Source organism: Sminthopsis crassicaudata, chromosome 3, assembly GCF_048593235.1.
Source record: "Sminthopsis crassicaudata isolate SCR6 chromosome 3, ASM4859323v1, whole genome shotgun sequence".
In the NCBI taxonomy this organism is placed as follows: domain Eukaryota; kingdom Metazoa; phylum Chordata; class Mammalia; order Dasyuromorphia; family Dasyuridae; genus Sminthopsis; species Sminthopsis crassicaudata.
In genome coordinates this window covers 562059764-562078217 of record NC_133619.1, presented here as the reverse complement: position 1 = coordinate 562078217, position 18454 = coordinate 562059764, and the positions used below count along the sequence as shown (strand labels likewise).

The 18454-nt window shown below is 34.0% G+C and overlaps 1 protein-coding gene across 7 annotated transcripts in view; it reads left to right on the top strand.

Moving 5' to 3' along the window:
* Window positions 1-18454, top strand: part of LCP1 (lymphocyte cytosolic protein 1) — a 98915-nt gene that overhangs the window by 14836 nt on the left and 65625 nt on the right. The window contains exon 1 of one of the 7 annotated variants that reach the window (XM_074304700.1): window positions 17311-17419. The exons of 2 other annotated variants lie outside the window; for them this stretch is intronic. The gene's annotated coding sequence lies outside the window, so the exon portion shown is untranslated. 4 more of the 7 variants (XM_074304705.1, XM_074304703.1, XM_074304701.1 and 1 more) reach the window with 4 other exon arrangements.

Genomic DNA, 18454 nt, shown 5'->3' with positions numbered 1-18454 from the left:
AGTATTGTATCTTCACAAGGTACACACCTAAATTGTGAAGGCACATCCAATCTTATGATTACCATCCACTTCAGCTACTACACGTGGGCAGAAATGACACTGCTAGAATGAGTCTAGAAAGTATTGCTAAAATTAGAGAGTCTTAGGCAAGAACTAAGTCTTTAGCATATAAATAGCATTTTTATCACTTTTGCCCATTGAAGGCAATGACTTAGAACAAGAAAGATTTAAAAAGTGAATAGCTGGTTAAGAAAATGTTTGCTAAGGAGAGGATTTGACAATTTGTCCTATAGATTAAACTGTAAGAATGACAAATTCATGACCAGGTATAGAATATAATAAAAATGGACTAGCTGTTGGTGGAGTTGTGAAAGAATCCAACCATTCTGGAGAGCAATCTGGAATTATGCCCAAAAAGTTATCAAAAATGGACTAGTGAGTAGGTCCTGGTGGCCCAATGAATAGAATATTGGGACTGGTGTCCAGAAAATCTGAGTTCAAATAGAGCCTCAGACACTCATTATCTGTGTGACCCTGCTAACTTAATCTCTATTTGCCTTAATTCCCTGGAGAAGGAAATGGCAAAGTATTCTAATGTCTGCCAAGAAAATGCCATCTGGAGTTATGAAGTCAGTCATTAACTGAACAACAATAATGTTTGCCCAAGAAGTTAAAGACAGAAATAAAGGTTCAATATATAGGAAAATATTATTAGCAATGTTTTTTGTAGCAGCAAAGAAATGGAAACAGAGTGTGTACTCAGTAATTAGAGACCAGTTTAAACCACAATAGTATATGAAAGCAATGAAATATAACTCTATAGAAAGATATGATTATGAGAAATTTGGAATGTACTACATAGGCATTGAACTCATTTTCTCAAACCCTACTTGGCTGCCAGGTTAGGCCCCCAGATTTTAGCTACTATATCTCCCCTCTCCTGATTCTAGGGAGGTAACTTGTGGAGCTGAGGATATTTTCCAAGTACCATTGCATTTGGGCCTTCATTCAGTGTGGTGTTATTCTTCCCTCCAATGGGTGTGGACCAAGTCAAATTGAGACCTGTTCATTAACTTAAAAAAGGCCAGGGTCTCCCATAGCATCCAGGGCCATCTCTTGTCCTCTTGATCTATATCTGACCACTGGACTCAGATGGCTCTGGAGGAGAAAGTGAGGCAGGTGATCTTGTACAAGTCTCCTTCACTTAAATCCAACTCACTTGCCTATCATGAGATCCTCTCCTTAATGTCATGGTTCTCTTTGAAAACAAAAGGCAAATAACAATTCCAATATCAAATGGCAGGTAAAATATTTCACCAGGATTAATAGACTAGATGTTCTCTCCTTACTATCAATTAACCAATTAACATCAATTATCTTTTATAAAGTGATATTGAGATACACAGTTAAGAACTGAAATACAAAAACTTCTTACATAGAGAACACATTTTACTTTACCATCTTGTTTCCTGGGGAAAGTGAGTTCAAACTTAAATGTTTTCTATATAAAGATTCCCTCTAGTATGTTCTTTTTTGAGTCTCACATAGCTAATGGATCAATCTTTTCAACTAGGGGTTAAAGTCTTAGCAGTTGAGATAGTTTATTGTTTAAATGGGTCAGTAGCTATTTACAGACTGTGCTCTACCTATTGTTGGACCTCTGGTGACTTTTTCAGCTTTTCAAAGATCTGGTCTATCTCCAATACTCATTCACCTATTCTCAGGGGAGAATAAATATAAAGATACAAAAGACTTCATTCATATAATAACCAAGTGGGCAAGAGAATCCCCAGCCTAGCAGCTCATAGCATTTCTTGCCTGGCTTGCCACTAGGTAAGTAAAAATAGATTTAATCTGTTTTAATCTTTTGTATTAATATTTAATTCTTACTTAACTGGCTATTAAGAAGTTTTTCATCATGATACCATAGAATAACAAGAAACATTTCATACCTGCACTATTCTGAAGAGGGGTGGGAAAGAGTCCCTCCCTCCATGATATATTTCTGAAGGCCCACCAGGATTCCACTTAGATTGTTACAGGCAGGTGTTTCACATGATCTAAGGATCAGAGTTTTACTGGACATTTCTATCCATTAATAGACATGGAAAGATTTTAATGAACTGATACAGAATGAAAGGAGACAAACTAAAAAAAAAAAAAAAAAAATGTAGTATATACCATGGATATGTAAATTAAAAGACCATTAAAAGAGATCTAAACTGAATAGCTGAGAAACCAAATATAGACCCTGAAAAGAGATAAAACAAACAAAAGCAAAAACAAAAAAAAAAAGTATTTACCACATTATGGCAGAAGGGCTGGAAACTATAAGGGCAAATTGTTGTATATGTTGCCAAATTGTATCAGGTCTTTTTGCTTTGATTTTCTGTTACTAGGTTTCAGCATGGAGATAGATTCCATTCATCTTCTCCCCAAATAACTATGACATAATGACAAAAGGCATAAATAATAAAAATACATATGTGTCTAGAGTCTTTCAAGTCCAATAAAAAGATTTTTAAATTGAAAAAGAAAGGACAGCTAGGTGGTGCAGTGGATAGAGCACCAGCCCTCAAGTCAGGAGGATCTGAGTTCAAATCTAGTCTCAGATACTTAACACACTTCCTAGCTGTGTGATCCTGGGCAATCACTTAACCTCAATTGCCTCAGCAAAAATAATTTAAAGAAAGAGGAAGGAAGAAAAGTATCTATGTATTTTTACTAAGTTAGTTAGAAGAATAGCATGAGAGCTACCCCCCAAATTTTATAATAGACAAAATTCAATAAAGATCCAGTAATAAAACTCATGACCTCTGGTGTCTACACTAATACAAAAGGCATAGGCAAAGTGAATTAAAAGATTCAGGCAAGGCTTATATCATTTTGCCATTCCAAAAGCATGGATATGATTATTTCTAAGTAACTACAGGATTTATATCCGAGAATTTTTCTCTGTGGCTAAAAGTCGAATGTCAAATATCATAGATGCAAAAAAAAAAAAAAAAGATGCAAAGTTACATGCAAATTTTTTTTCTTGGTTTCAAATTGTCTGTTTCCTTTGCCATTGGTCACACTTAAGCACACAGCTCAAATTTTGCATTGATGGTTTAGAAATGTTTACAAATATGGAATTCAGAGAAAGCTTATTTTAAGTGCACTTGTTCTGTCTGAACATTTTTGCCCTGGAAAGAAAAGTCTTTTTAGATACCCTTAAAATTCTACAGGAGTTCTTGGTTAATTTGAATTTTTAATGAGGAATAAATGGCTACCTATCTGTAAAGATACTGGGAATTTTAAAAAATAATCTATCACCTTAACCCAGAGAAGAGCAAATTTAATTTTTGTGGCATGTTTCCACAAAACAAAATTTTTGCTTTAAAGAGCTATGGGAGCTATTATCTTGCCTCCCTCTCATAATCAATCAAAAAAGGACTGTATTTTGACTTCTTCATCTTCCACTCATTTCTCAACTTTCAGTCTGACTTCCTATCCCATCACTTAACCAAGTGGTTAACTAGGGTGGCTAATGATCTCTTCATTTCTAAATCCAATGGCCTTTCCTCAGTCAGCATATTCCTTGCAGCAGCTAAGTGGTACAGTGGATAGAGCACTATTTTGGAGAAGAGAGAGAGAGGAGGTAAGGAAGAAAAAGAAAAACTTTTCAAAGCAAAACATATTTCTGCATTAGCAGAGACATATTACTGTGAAAAGGGTTGGATTTGTTTATAAATCATTATCTCTTCTGAAACCCCACTAGACTTATTTGATAGAAGGCCCCTGATAATTCCCCAAATGAGGATGAAAATAATGGGTGAAAAAGAAAAGAACAAGATTATATGTGGACATGCCATTTCTTTGGCAGTAAAAAAAATATATATATATGAGAACTTTGTTCTAACAGAAAAGAAGGTGTTGTGGGCATGGGAATGGAGGGTGGTTTGGAGAATAGAGATTGAAATGTGATGTGGTTTGGCCCCAGTTTCAAGAGTGTGAGAGTAAATTTCCATTGGACCTTTCAGAGACTCAGAGAGGGGGAAAAATGCCTGAAATCCTGCTTTTTGCTTTCTTATATCTTTCTTATTGCCTTGGATCTAGACAGATCACTCTGTAGAGAACCCTGTAAACAATTCCTTTCTCCTTTTTAAACATCTCTATTGCTTGTTTCTCTGAAGCATTTAGGAATTGAAAAATAAAATGGTAGCTACTTTATTCAAGTCTTCAAGAACTTATGATCACTGGACCTTCTAGCTTGTTTTGAATCAAAGATATCTTGCCCTGTTAGCCACAGAAAACTGCCTTCTTAATCCAGTCATCTATTCCATCACTATCTTCCAACCATTTTCCAAAACTCTTTTTTTTTTTTTAAATATGTAGTTCAACGGGTTGAAGATGATGGTGTGTTTTTATGTTCTCATTGTATATGACACAATATAAGTTGATTATGAAAAAGATATCTCTTTACAGTGGGGATATGGTTGGGAGCAAAATACCTTATATTAATTGATAGGTGATAGTCTATAGAAGTCTCCCAACATATTTCTGGTCATCATCCAGTCCTTCTTACTTTTGTACCACTTTCCCAGAAGTCAAACTTCAATTGATAGAGTTTTTTTCTATAGAAGACTCCCATGACATTCTTGATCATCATCTAATCCATTTTCCTTTTTTTCTAGTTTCTGATACCAGTAGCTCTGAAGTTGGTATAACTGAAGGACATCATTCTCACTGTACTTTTGTTCCTGTGCCAAAAATGCTCTTCCTCCACTAGTGATTGTCAACCCACAAACAATTAGCATTCTCTTGCAGTGCTTTGACATTCTTTATAAAATGGAAATTTTCATTGATTTTACTTCAGTTTTCCCTTATGTTCTTCTTAATATTGAATGATTTTTTAATTCAGTATTCTGAAACTGATCGCCCAAAACACCCACTGGCAACATGGGTATCCTTCAATTTGTAAAACAAATCTGGGACACTGTGCTTTTGAGAGAATCTCTAATAGAACTGATGTTACAAAAGAGGAGAAATTGTGTGTTTTTGTATCTCAGCACCTACCATAGTATATTGCACATAATAGATGCTTAATTTATGTTTACTGAACTGAGTTGAAGTAATTATATAGACCTGGAATTCTTCTACATAGAAGTGATAATTGAAGCTTTGGGGCATAGTTGATGCTACCAAGGAAGAAGAAAGAAGATCCAGAGTGACAAAGAGATTTTAGGACAAAGTCTTGGAGACTTCTCTATTGAAGAAGAGTCAGCAAAGAAGAAAGAGGAAAAAGAACAAAAATTACATAACTATTTTATATAATGTTTATTTTACATAACATATGCTTTACATATATTATTTTTATTGGATTCCAGTGAGGAAAGTGGTATAAGTAGCATTATTCCCATTTTACGAATGAAGAAATTGAGGCTGAAGATTAAATGACTTACCTTAAACAGATAGTAAATATTAGATGTGGATTCAAAATTAGATGTTTGTGATTCAAAGTTTAGTTTTTCTATCATATCACATTATGTCTCAGAGGAGTAGTCAGAGAAGTTGGAAAAGTAGGAGAAGAACTAGGAGATTGTAGTGTCAAGAATTCTGAGATGGTGAACCATATATAATGCCCTTTTCTCCCCTTTCTACTCCTTTTATGTTTGTAATACTATATTAGAATGTAGGTTCCTTGAAAGTATAGCCTTTTCTTTGTATCCATAAAGCATAGCACAGTGCTAGGTTCATAATAATAGTTATCTATCTGCCTGCCTGTCTGTCTATCTGTCTATCCCTCAATCTATCTATCCATCTTTATCTTTTCCTCCATTTATCTTTATCATCTGTCTCTATTTTTCCATCTATCTTTATTTCTAGCTACCTATCTTAGTATATCTCTTTATCTGTCTTGGATATCAGTAAATATAGAACTAGGATTAGAGTCAGAAATATCTGAGTTCAAATCCAGCCTCAGATACTTACTATGAGACCCTGAGAACTCAAATTTCCTCATCTGTAAAATAAGTTGGAGAAGAAAAGGGCAAGCCACCCCAGTATCTTTACGAATAAAACTCCAAATGAGGGTCACAAAGATTTGGACACAACTGAACAATTGAAAAAACAATAAATTATTCATCTATCCATTCATACATCCATATATCTACCATCTGTCTAATGTGCAAAAAGTTCGAGGAGGATAACTACTGAAAAAATATTAGATTTGATCATCAGGAAGTCATTAGTGACCTTTGAAAAAAATAGTCTCATAAATAGATAAAAGAGATAAATGTGGAAGCTAGACTTCAAGGACTTTAGAATTAGTAAATAGTAAGGCAATGGAGATAGCAAGCACAAATCATTCTTTTTAGAAGTTAGTCAAGAAAGTTAGATAGTGCAGTGGATAGAGCACCAGCCCTGAAGTCAGGAGGATCTGAGTTCAAATTTGACCTCAGACACTTAATACTACTTAGCTGTGTGACCCTGATATTTAACCCCAATTGCCTCAGGGAAAAAAAAAAGTTGGACAGTGAATAGAATAAGAAAAATGGAATAGCAATTTCCAGAGAACGAGAGAAGCTTTTTGTTTATTTTTATCATAAAGGAGACCTAAGCTGGCTTTTCTACTCTTGTATTTATGTGTCTTAATTGCCTCAAATTTCCTCTCTTATCAACTATGTTAATTCTGCTTTACAAAGGGGAATTGTATAACTCACAAAATGAGATTACTCCTTTTCTGAGCTTTTCAATTTGGGATTCATGGGAAAAAGTAAGCACCTGTTAAAATATGTGGAAAAACATATAGAATCACCTAAAGGAAATAAAGAAATTAAGGAAATAAGAGGAAGACTTTAATTGTCTCATTTTACCTGAGGAGAAACTGGGACACAGTCCTGCAAATACATTAAAATCTTTTAGATGTCACAAATTTAGTTAACATTTTACAGCTGATTTTTGTTCAATATTTTGGAAACAGATTTTTAACAATTGATTTTTATGAAACTAGCATGTAAACAAAATGAAAAGCATAGTCTTATTAATTTTGCTATTACCTTTCCAGGCTTATTACTCTGTTAAACACATTCCGTGATCCAGTTACCCTGGCCTACTTGCAGTTCTTCCAACACAGATATTCCATCTCTCCTTTCTGTGCTGTCTTCCAAACGTGGAATACTTTATTTCCTCACTTCTGTCTCTAAGTTTACTTAGCTTTTTTAAAGACAGTTCAAATTCTACTTTTTTTGTTAGGCCTGTCCTGGTTCCTCCAGCTCCAAGCACCTTCTTCCCTTAGATGTTACTTTGCTTCTATTCTGTATATTATATATCTTGTATATGCCTAATAATTTTCATGCTGTCTTCTCCTTTAGAATGTGAACTCCTTGAGAACAGGATATTTTTTGCCTTCCTTTGCATTCCAGACTTTGAGTTCAATGCCTGATATAAGCATTTAATAAATGTCTGTTCTTTGGTTCTAAAATTTTTGTATTTATCAAGATATCACTATAGACATAGTTTTGTGCTTTTTTTTCAGTTTGTGTATTAAATAGCATAGTGGCGATACTTATATTTTTGTTAAGAAAATATTGCATTTATTACTCTTGAGTTTTTATTGTTTGGGAATTTTGTTTCCATCTGGTTGTCCCCCCCCATATGAAAATACTTCAGGGAATACTTCCCTTCCCATTCCCTTTGTCCCTTAATGGAGGGGGAAAAGATAAAAGCAATAAACATTATAGCACCCATTATGTGTCAGGCACTGTGCTCTGTTTTTTACAAAAATGTCATTTGATCCTCACATCAAAATTGTAAGGTAGATGGTATTATCATCCCCATGTTACGAGTGAGGAAACTAAAAATGGAAGTTGCCTAGAGTCACATAGGTAATAAGTGTCTGATAGATTTGAACTCAGATCTTCCTAATTTCAGACCTAGTTCTATCCATTGTGTCACCAGCTGGATTCACAATAAAAACAAAAATATATAAATAACACATGAGTCCAAATAATTTCCTTGAAAAATTTCTACAAAGTACCTTGAAAATATGTGGCTCAGGGGCAGCTAGGGGATACAGTGGATAGAGTACCAGCCCTGAAATCAGGAGGAACTGAGTTAAAATTGGGTCTTAGACACTATACTTCCTAACTACATGACCCTGGGGCAAGTCACTTAACCCCAATTGCCTCAGGAAAAAAAAAAGAAGGAAAGAAAAAAAGAAAAAGAGAAAATATGGCTCAATCAACTCAAATCACTTGCAGTGACCAGTGTTAGTCCTAGAAAATTGATGATGAGATATTTGTCTCTAGGATCATAGATCTACATCTAGAAGGAACCTCAAAAGACCTCTGATCTAACTGCTTTCAATTTTACAGATAAAGAAAACAAAACACAGTAAGATTTCAGTGGTGTGCACAAAGATCTGAATTAGGTTTTATGTTTCCTTAGTTCTTTCCATCATACCACAAAATGGGAAATCACAGGGACAGAATATTGAATACATTGTTTGATTAGATAAATTTATCAAATTAGATTTGTTTAACTTTAAAAAAAAATTTAGAGAAGTACCAAAGAAGGAATGAAAGGAGATTGGTACATTAGCACTTGAAACTATATTTTAAAGTAGCAGTCCTCAAAAACATTGGTTTAAAAAAATAGAAACCTAGATCAATAGAACAGACAAGACAAGAAAAAATCAAATAATTTAATTCAATAAAAATGTTCAACACTGTCAAAAAACATAACCTGGAAAAGAGCTCTCTTTTTCATAAGAACTGCTGGAAAATAATCTAGAATAAATTGTTTATACTGACATCTTTTACAATATTCTATAATTAATTAAAAATTGATATGTGAACTGATTAATAAAGAACATATAATTTAAAAATTAAAAGAAAAACATATCACACCTTGAAAAGCTGAATAGGGGATGAATTTTTAATCAAACATGATAACAATGGTAATAATAAATAGTATAAGGATTTTTACAAGAGATAGATTATTATTGTATGACAGAAGCCAATTGTAGTTGCTCTATTGTCCTTAATGGTGAAAGCAATTGTTACAAAACTTAGGAAGACCAGCAAAAGTAAAAGATAAGAGGTAGCATTAGGGCCCAGAGCTTTTTTACAATTACTACAATAAAAATTGATAGTATCAGATAAAGTGGTGATCAGGAAATCCAAAGAGAAACCACAGTGAATCAATTTTCCAGCCCAAATCACCAAAGGTAATAAGGTAGAGCCTTGTGGGCACAGGGAGTGAAGTCCAGCTAGGAATGTCAAAATAGAAATCACCTGTACAAAGGACTGGACTGATGCTTGTAACTAAATACAAGCAGGAAGTAAAAATGAGCAGTTACTGTTAGCTTTGTTACTCTCATCCTGGACCAGGTTGTGAAGCTTTACAGCACAAATAAGGAGATATCCAGAGGCTTAGGAACTTTAGGTGGGGCGGTCTAGCCATGAAGATCCAGGAAGAAACCTTCTATCCTGTGGAAAAAATATGAGCCTGCAGTTGTTGCTGTGTACAAAACAGGGTGCTCTGGGCAGGGAAAACCTATAGAATTCTTGCTGGAGACTGGAGACTATAGCTACGTATAAGTATCAAGGGAGAATGTATGGATTAAGGATGAACCTACAGTTTTGTTATTCTGATCTCAGAAGAGGGTCGTGGTTCCAACTTTTGGAGGCAAAAGTAAAGTAACCAGGACTGAAAGTTTAAGTGAGAAAAGCCAGTAGTTCTGTTGCTCTGAACCTTAAGAGACTTGCAGGTATCTAAGAGGAGCTACAACCCACAGCTGCTGCTGAAGCTGTAACCAAGAAAGAGCCTATAACTATTTTCCAGATCAAAATTAGCATTGTGAGCCTCCAAAACTCAGATTAGGAGGGCAGCAATCAGAGCAAGTTTAAGTTAGGACACATAGGGTCCTGAAAGTTTGCAGCTTACTAGACTGAGTTAACCTTGAATTCTTAAAGAACACAGCATTCAATGGCAAGAGAAGGCAATGGTAGGACATTAGATTTTATAAATTAATACTGAACAAGGCTTAAATATTCTTTCATAAATACACAAAGCCCAACTCTAACACTAAACTCAATTCAGGAAATAATATTGGAAAAATAGAGGAAAAAAAAACCCATAAAGCTAATGAATCCAAGTTTTTACTCTGAAAAAAATATTTCTGTAACACCTACAAGCAGTCTTAAACAAATACACAGTTTGGCCACAATATCAACTACAATTTCTAGAAAAAAATGAATTTAAAAAATAATATAAATTAAATGAGAGCTTTTAAGAAAAGAAAGAAAAGAAATTAGAGCTCTAGGGGAAAAACATGGAAGAAAAATGAATAGCAAATCTTAATCAAGTAACAATAAAAATGGGAATATATAAAACAGTATTCAATAACTTCATGGGATACCAAGAAATAGTAAAAACAAAACAAAAAAAAAAACACAACAACAACAACATAAAACTAAAATCATAAAACTAAAAATAGAAGAAAATGTAAAGCACTGCATATCAGAAACAACTGATTTTGAAAACAGGTTAAGGAAGAAATAAAACAGCTAAAATTCACTGGATTGACAAAGCTATAAACAAACAAACAAAAAAAAGAGCTTAAATACCATATTGTAAGAATAAAATGAATGAATTTCCACCTAATAAATAAGACAGCAAAGAAATAATCATTGCTGGAAATTTTCTGAGGCTAAACTTAAACTCAGGAAGATGAGATTATTTATTTTCAAATGGGATTAGAAATATATTTTCTTAGAAGCCTAATGTTATCAAGGGTCAAAAAGTTAGTAAGGCAGTTATTAAGACAGCAGGATTAATTTTCTTATGCTCTGAAGATTTTACAGAAGAATAAATAGGAAGGGGAAGAGAATTCAATAGAGAGAAAAGAAGGAAGAGGGGGGACTTGCTATCTCACAAAATCAAAGTGTGCAAGAAAGATATACGAATTTGGAAAAAGATGTAAAAGAAGTTGACATTTGAGTCTCATTTTCATCTTAATACAAATTTTAGTGTTAGAAATACTAACAGCAAAATGAAAATTTGTAGATACCCTAAAAAAACTATAATTCTCAGCATCAGCTCCTGTTCTTATTTCTGTCATTCTGTCACTATCACTGCAGAAATTGAAGGAGGCTACACATGCCATAGGGCCATTTTGAATTTTTCTGTGTTTCACACGTTTCTTTGGTCAAAATATTCCCTACCAATTGACCAGCCTACTATGATGAACCATTCATACATTGCTAGGTTTGTTCTCAAGAATCAGATTTGTTTTGTTGCTGGAACCCATGTTCAAAGCTTTTATGTAGATAGAACCTTCCAATGCTTGACTGGCATAGCTTTTGAAAATCTGGGGTTAACACCACCCCATGATGAAGCATCAAAGTAGAATTTTGAACAGGACTAAGAAAACATATGGTTTACCCTGATTGTTACAGGGAAAATTTTAAATTTAGGCAATCCTGTGTCAGGGTTATATTAAATTCAGGATGAAAATCCTCCTGACTACTCATTTGGTTCCTAGTTTGATCAATGTGTTACCACATCCCTTTCTCCAATCACTTTCCTTGCTCCACTTTAACCTTTTTTTTTTTTTTTTTTATTACTCAACAAGCAATGATTACTTAATATCTCTGTAATTTGCAAAATGATTGCTAGGATTTTTTTAAAGTATTCTTCCTAAAAAAGGGTATTCATTCACTTTAATGTGTATTTTGTATAAAGGGTGACTGAAGCCCTCAGAAGGATAGGAGTCTTATCTAGTATATTTGTGTCAGATTTAGTTGAACAGTAACAGCAACAATTGAGAGCTCCTACATTCCAGGTAATTCCCAGAGCTGTTGATGATCTAATTTGTTCCCAGTAAATCAAACATTGCAGATATAGTATATCAAGAAAACTTGACAGGAGTTACATAGATGCTAACTTCCTCACCAGACAATTTCACTGAGGAAGTTCTGGGAAAGCTTGTTTTTCTTTTTTCAATTTCAAAAAAACCTCAAAACTTCCTCTTAATGGACTGATATGGTGTTTACACAAAACTATAGTTGTTACCCTTTGGAATATAAGATATCAGAGAAGCTAGTCTTCTTTTTTCAGATCTGTTTCTGACAATGTTTTCTGTCATCATTGTCTCAGTCATTTAGGCTTAAAATCTTAATCAGAAAGACCACCGGTCCAAAGCAATCACAATAGACAATAGACTTTGGACAGAATGCCATCTGCATCCAGAAAAAGAACTAAGGAAACTGAATGTAAATAAACACATGCTATGTTCACTTTTATTCTATTATTGTTGTTTTTTTTTAAATCTCTCCCATGGTTTTTCTCTTTTGCTTTGATTTTTCTCTCCCAACATGATTCATAAAATAATGTGTATTAGAAATAAATAAATTTACTAGGAAAAGAGAGAACATAGAACTCAAACTGCAAGAAATATGTTTGAAGCCAGTGAAATTGAACAAATTACACTTAATTTCAAAATTCTGTTTTCTAATCTTTGAAATGGGTATATTGTTACCTTGCTATTTATTTTACAGCAGTCTCTCCACATTCTAAGATCTCCCATCTCTCTAGAGGGGTGCATTTGCCTCTACACAAGTATCTCCAACTTTGTTCTCTCCCTTTTCCCAGTCTATCCTGCATAATACCATCAGATAATTTCCCTCAAAACACTGATTTTATATCACTCAAAAAAAAAACCCTTCCTGTTTAAAATTTCTTGGCATCTAGTCACATGCTATAGGCACAGGTAAGGAAATTGAGGCCCAGAGAAGCAAAGTCAATTACACAGGGTCACAGCCAAGGATGAAGTAGCAAAGCCAGGTTTTGTATCCAGGAAATTTGATTCCCAAACCAATGCTCTTTCCATAGTACTGAGCTTCACCTTCTTGTTAAGTAACACATTGCATAAAGATATATAAGATATGGTCAATGTTGATGACCTTGCTGAACTAAAATTCTTGTGAAAATTATTTGAATATAAGTAGCACAAAATTGTGATTTATTAGTAGTAAATGTTTGATTTGTATAGATTTTATATACCTATATATCAGGGGTTGTGTAAAAGTTTCTCAGGCAAAAAGGGATCAAGAGTAGAAGTTTAAGAAGCTCTGATCTAAGGGAATTCCTTCATAGATAACTTGACAAAAAAAGAACATTTTTTTTATTTCGGGACTGGAAATGAGAAGTGAAAGTGAAAGCATAATCTTTTTTTTTAATTTTAAAAAATTTTTTTATAGTTTTTATTTACCAGATATATGCAAGGGTAATTTTACAGCATTGACAATTGTCAAACCTTTTGTTCTAATTTTTCCCCCTCCTCTCCACCCAGATGGCAGGTTGACCAATACATGTTAAATATGTTAAAGTATAAATTAAATACAATAGATATATACATGTCCAAACAGTTGTTTTGCTGTACAAAAAGAATCGGACTTTGAAATAGTGTACAATTAGCCTGTGAAGGAAATAAAAAATGAAGGCTGACAAAAATAGAGGGATTGGGAATTCTTTGTAGTGGTTTATAGTCATCTCCCAGAGTCCTTTTACTGGGTGTAGCTGGTTCAGTTCATTATTGCTCTATTAGAACTGATTTGGTTCATCTCATTGATGGAGAGGGCCACGTCCATCAGAACTGATCATCATATAGTATTGTTGTTGAAGTATATAATGATCTCTTAGTCCTGATCATTTCACTCAGCCTCAGTTCATGTAAGTCTCTCCAGGCCTTTCTGAAATCATCCTGTTGGTCATTTCTTACAGAACAATAATATTCCATAACATTCATATACCACAATTTATTCAGCCATTCTCCAATTGATGGGCATCCCAGTTTCTGGCCACTACAAAGAGAGCTGCCACAAACATTCTTTGGGATATAAGCCCAGTAGTAACATTGCTGGGTCAAAGGGTACGCACAGTTTGATAATTTTTTGAGCATAGTTCCAAATTGCTCTCCAGAATGGCTGGATGCATTCAAAATTCCACCAACAATGTATCAGTGTCCCTGTTTTCCCACAGCCCCTCCAACATTCATCATTATTTGTTCCTGTCATCTTAGCCAATCTGACAGATGTGTAGTGGTATCTCAGAGTTGTCCTAATTTTCATTTCTCTGATTAATGACTTGGAACATCTTTTCATATGGCTAGAAATAGTGAAAGCATAATCTTAATGGATGTATTTGAATTTTCTTACAGGAAGAAAAAGTGACAGATTTTCTTTATAGCAAGCATCACTCAGATTTATTTCTTTATCTGCTCTCATAGCCTCTTCTATGAGCTTTGCCATTTTACCCCAGCATAGTAAAATTTTAAAAGCTATTTTGTTTTATTTAGGTTTATTTTCATTTTTTCTTAGTATTGCTGGTAGCTAGATAGCACAAGGAATAGAGTACAGGGCTTGAAGGTTGAAAAAAACATGAATTCAAATCCTATTTTAATTACTAGCAGTTTGAAATTGGGCAGGTCACTTAAAATGTTCTTAGTTTTCTCTTCTATAAAATAAGAATAATAAATGCACATATCTCACAGGGTTGTTGTACAACTCAAGTGAAATCATGTTTATAAAGTATTTTGCAAATCTTAAAGCATTATGTAAATACTAGCTGCTATTGATATTATTTCTCTTGGCAACAGGCACTTATGTGAAATGGTCTAACTAGCAAAACATACAGAAATCAAGCCAATTTTACATTTCCAGGAGAGTATCAAAATGTTAGGTTCATTCCCTATTTGATTTAATAGTTAATACTCAATAAATATGTATTAATCACCTACTAATACACCTAGTGCTAAGCACTAGGGAAACAATTACAAATAAAAACAAAGACAATTCCTATCCTCAAGGAGCTTATAGAATAGCAGAAGCATAATGAAGAAGTCCAAAGACTTCCATAACTTGTGTAACTCTAATCAATGTCCTAACAGAGGGCAAAGAGTACTGATCAAATGTGAATACAAGACTGATTCTATCTTGCAGAATGATGAAATACTTTTCTAGTCCTCACATCATTCTGTCTTTTACAGTTAACTCCATTCTGCTTCTGGGTGATAAGAAAAGTTGTTTAGATATCATTTTCATTTGTTAAATAAAATCTCTTTCAAATGTAGCCAGTTTCCTTTCATTTATGATTTCAGTAACAGACCAATTAGTCTCTCTCATATTTCCCAAAACAGGGAGTTAATAAGTAAAGTTCTTTTGGTTATCTGAAATAACAAACAAACAAACAAACAAAAAAATAAAAACAAACAAAAAAAAAAAAAACCAAAAATGGGATCTGTTATTTCATCTGTATAATTAAGTTCCAATGCAGAAACTCCCTTTATCAATGAAGATCAAACTACTGCTAAATAAAGTATAGACATAAAAAGTGACTAGAGTTTCTGAAAGATTAAATGAAATTAAGTGGAAATAAAATCATCATCTGTGTCATCAGAATTATTTAAATTGTGTATATAGATTTTCCACATATCCCATTTATATGCAGTGTTGAAGTGCATCCCCCCAATTTTTGAAAATTATTTTCACCTGATTCTATTTAAAATTTTTATTTCACTTGTGGAAATGCTCCAATGTTTAAGAACTCACTCAACTAATTTAATGAACCATTGCAAGCAGCATTTCTGTATGATGTGGGAGAATGCAAAGAAGCTTCTGTCATGCATAGTCCCTGCTCTTGTAAAGGAGTTAAAAAACAATAAGTAAATGGAGGAAATTTAAAATAACAAGGTCCAATATTTAGAAAAATAGAGGCATTTCTGAAGTTCCAGAATTCTTTGTTGAGCATTTAATGATTGTTACATATATTCCTTTTAGTCACTTTGTTTTAAAGACCATGTTGGTGCAAAGAGTTGTAAAAAAGCATAACAATTGTACACAATAATAAAAAGAATGCGCAATGATCAACTATGAAAGACTTGGTTCTTCTCAATGGTTCAGTCAGTGATCCAAAGCAATCCCAATAGACTTTGGACAAAAATACCAACTGCATCCAGAAAAAGGACTAAGGAGACTGAATGTAAATCAACACATGCTATGTTCACTTCTTTTTTCCATTTTTTTTAATCTTTCCCATGGTTTTTTCCTATTGCTCTGATTTTTCTCAACATGATTCATAAACCAATGTGTGTTTAAAATACATTTTTTAAAATTATCTAAATAAAAAAGTAATAAAATTTAAAAAAATAAAAAAGACTAAACCACTATCCTGTATCAATAGTATAGGTACGAATGGAGAATGTGTAGTCTACTGTGGGCTAAAGTTCTTTGACTTTTATGTTTATCATTTATGATCCTAATAGAATTCAATTAAGAGAACATTTATGCACTATGTACAAAGCACTATGCTGAATGCTGGTGGATACAAAAATAGAAGAAATCCAACATATAAATAGCTGAGGGGAAAGAATACTATTAAAGGATGCTAGATTTGGAGTAAGGAGCCCTACGTAGGTTCATTCATTCACTCATAAATTCATTTAGATTTTTTTGGACTAGGGTAAAGAGGTGATTCTTTGCTTCAATTGCTACCCAACTTTAATCACTGAACGGGTACAGCTCAGTCAAACTGAAACCTCTTGAAGACATGCTTAAAAAGACCAAGGTCTCCTATTTCATTCAGGGCCATCTCCATTCTTCCTAATCTATATCTTGCCACCAAACTCAGATGGCTCTGGAGGGGAAAGTGAAGGAGGTGACCTTTCACAGCTCTCTCTCATTTAAATCCAATTCACTTGCATGTCATGGTATCACCTCTCTGATGTCATGACCCTCTTTGAGAAGAAGGAAAGCAACAACAGTAATACCTGTTCTTGTTACTTTCTAGCTTTATATCCTTAGGAAGTCACTTTATTTCTCTAGTTCTCAGTTTTTTCATCTATAAAATTATGGAGCTGGACTTGAGAATCTTTCAAGTTTCTTGTCAACTCTTAAGTCTATGATCCTAACTATATAATGCAAATATCTTGGGGCAGGGAAAGCGCTTAAGGAGACCTTGATTCATGTTCTATCTCTGAAATACATCATCTGTGTGATCTTGGACAAGTCAAATGTCAGGTGCTCCAGATATTTCTCCAAGCCTAAGGTTGAGAACAACCACTAAACTTCACCAGAAATTACCATACCAATGAAATGCCAATGAAATATCAATACCAATGAGATTCAGTCTATACAATTTTGAGACAAGAGAGAGAGAGAATGAGCAACTGGGGGAATGAAAGTACTCTTCAGTAAGGAAACAGTACCATGAAGGAAGAAAAAAATTCTGAAAGGTAGAGATGAAGAGGACAAGAACTCCAGACGTGGGGGACAGTTTGTATGCATAGAAATCACAGATGGAATGTTGCATTCAGAAAACAGTTACTTGTCCAGTTTGGCCAGAATGTAGAGTAATTTGAAATAAGATTGGAAAGGTAAGTTGGATCCAGATTAAAGGGAATGTTAGGCTTAAAAGTTTGTGTTTATCCTACAAATAATAGGAAGAACCTAAAGGTTTTTGAAAAGGGGACTGATGTTGTTAGATCTGGGCCTTAGGGAGAAGTATGGAGGATAGTCTGAAGAAAGGAGGGAGACCAATGAAAAGGCTGAAATAGGTAAAACATGAAAAGAACCTGAAGAATTAGGATAGTAGCTGAGAGAAATAAGAGAAAGGGACTAATGCAATGATGGGGAGAGAGACTTAAAAGGGCTTGGCAACTGATTGGAAATGGGGAATGAAAGAAGAGCTAGAGATGGCTGAATTTATGAATCTAGCCGGCCTCAAGAATAGTAGTTACCTTCAGTACCAGTAAGGTAAATTGAAGGATTGTAATGGTTTTTTTGGGGAAGGGAGAGAAGATAATAAATTTTACTTTGGATATATTTAGTTTGGAAGGACTAAAAAATGAGCCAGTAGAGATGTTTAGGAAGAAATTACAAATCCAGACCTGTAATTAAGGGTAGAGATTAAAATTAGAGATTAGGGTGTATAAATTTGGGAATCGCCTTTATAAAAATAATTGAACTCCAGGAGCATATGAAGTCAAGAGAGAAGAGAAGAAAGAAAAGAGGGCCAGAACAGACTCTTAGGGAATCCTTCATGCTTGGGGGGCAGGAGATAAATGATGATTCATCAAGGAAAACTTGATAAGGAGTAGGTAGATAAGAAAACTACAGGAAAGAACAGTATCATGAATGCCAAGGAAAAGAAAAGAGGAACAATGATAGTCAGCATGTTAAAAAAAATTAGCACAGGGGTCAGGGAAAATGGTGAAAAAGCTTTCAGATGTGCAAGTTAAGAGATTATTACCTAACTATGAAAACAGTGGGATAAGATAGCCTGGGCTTGAGAAATGAATGAATAATGAAAAAAAATGAGTCAATGGATATGGATAAAGGTGGCCAAATAAAAAGTTGTTTTCAAAAAGGACACATGAAAGTTGGGCTGTAGGTAGTGAGGAAGATGCTAG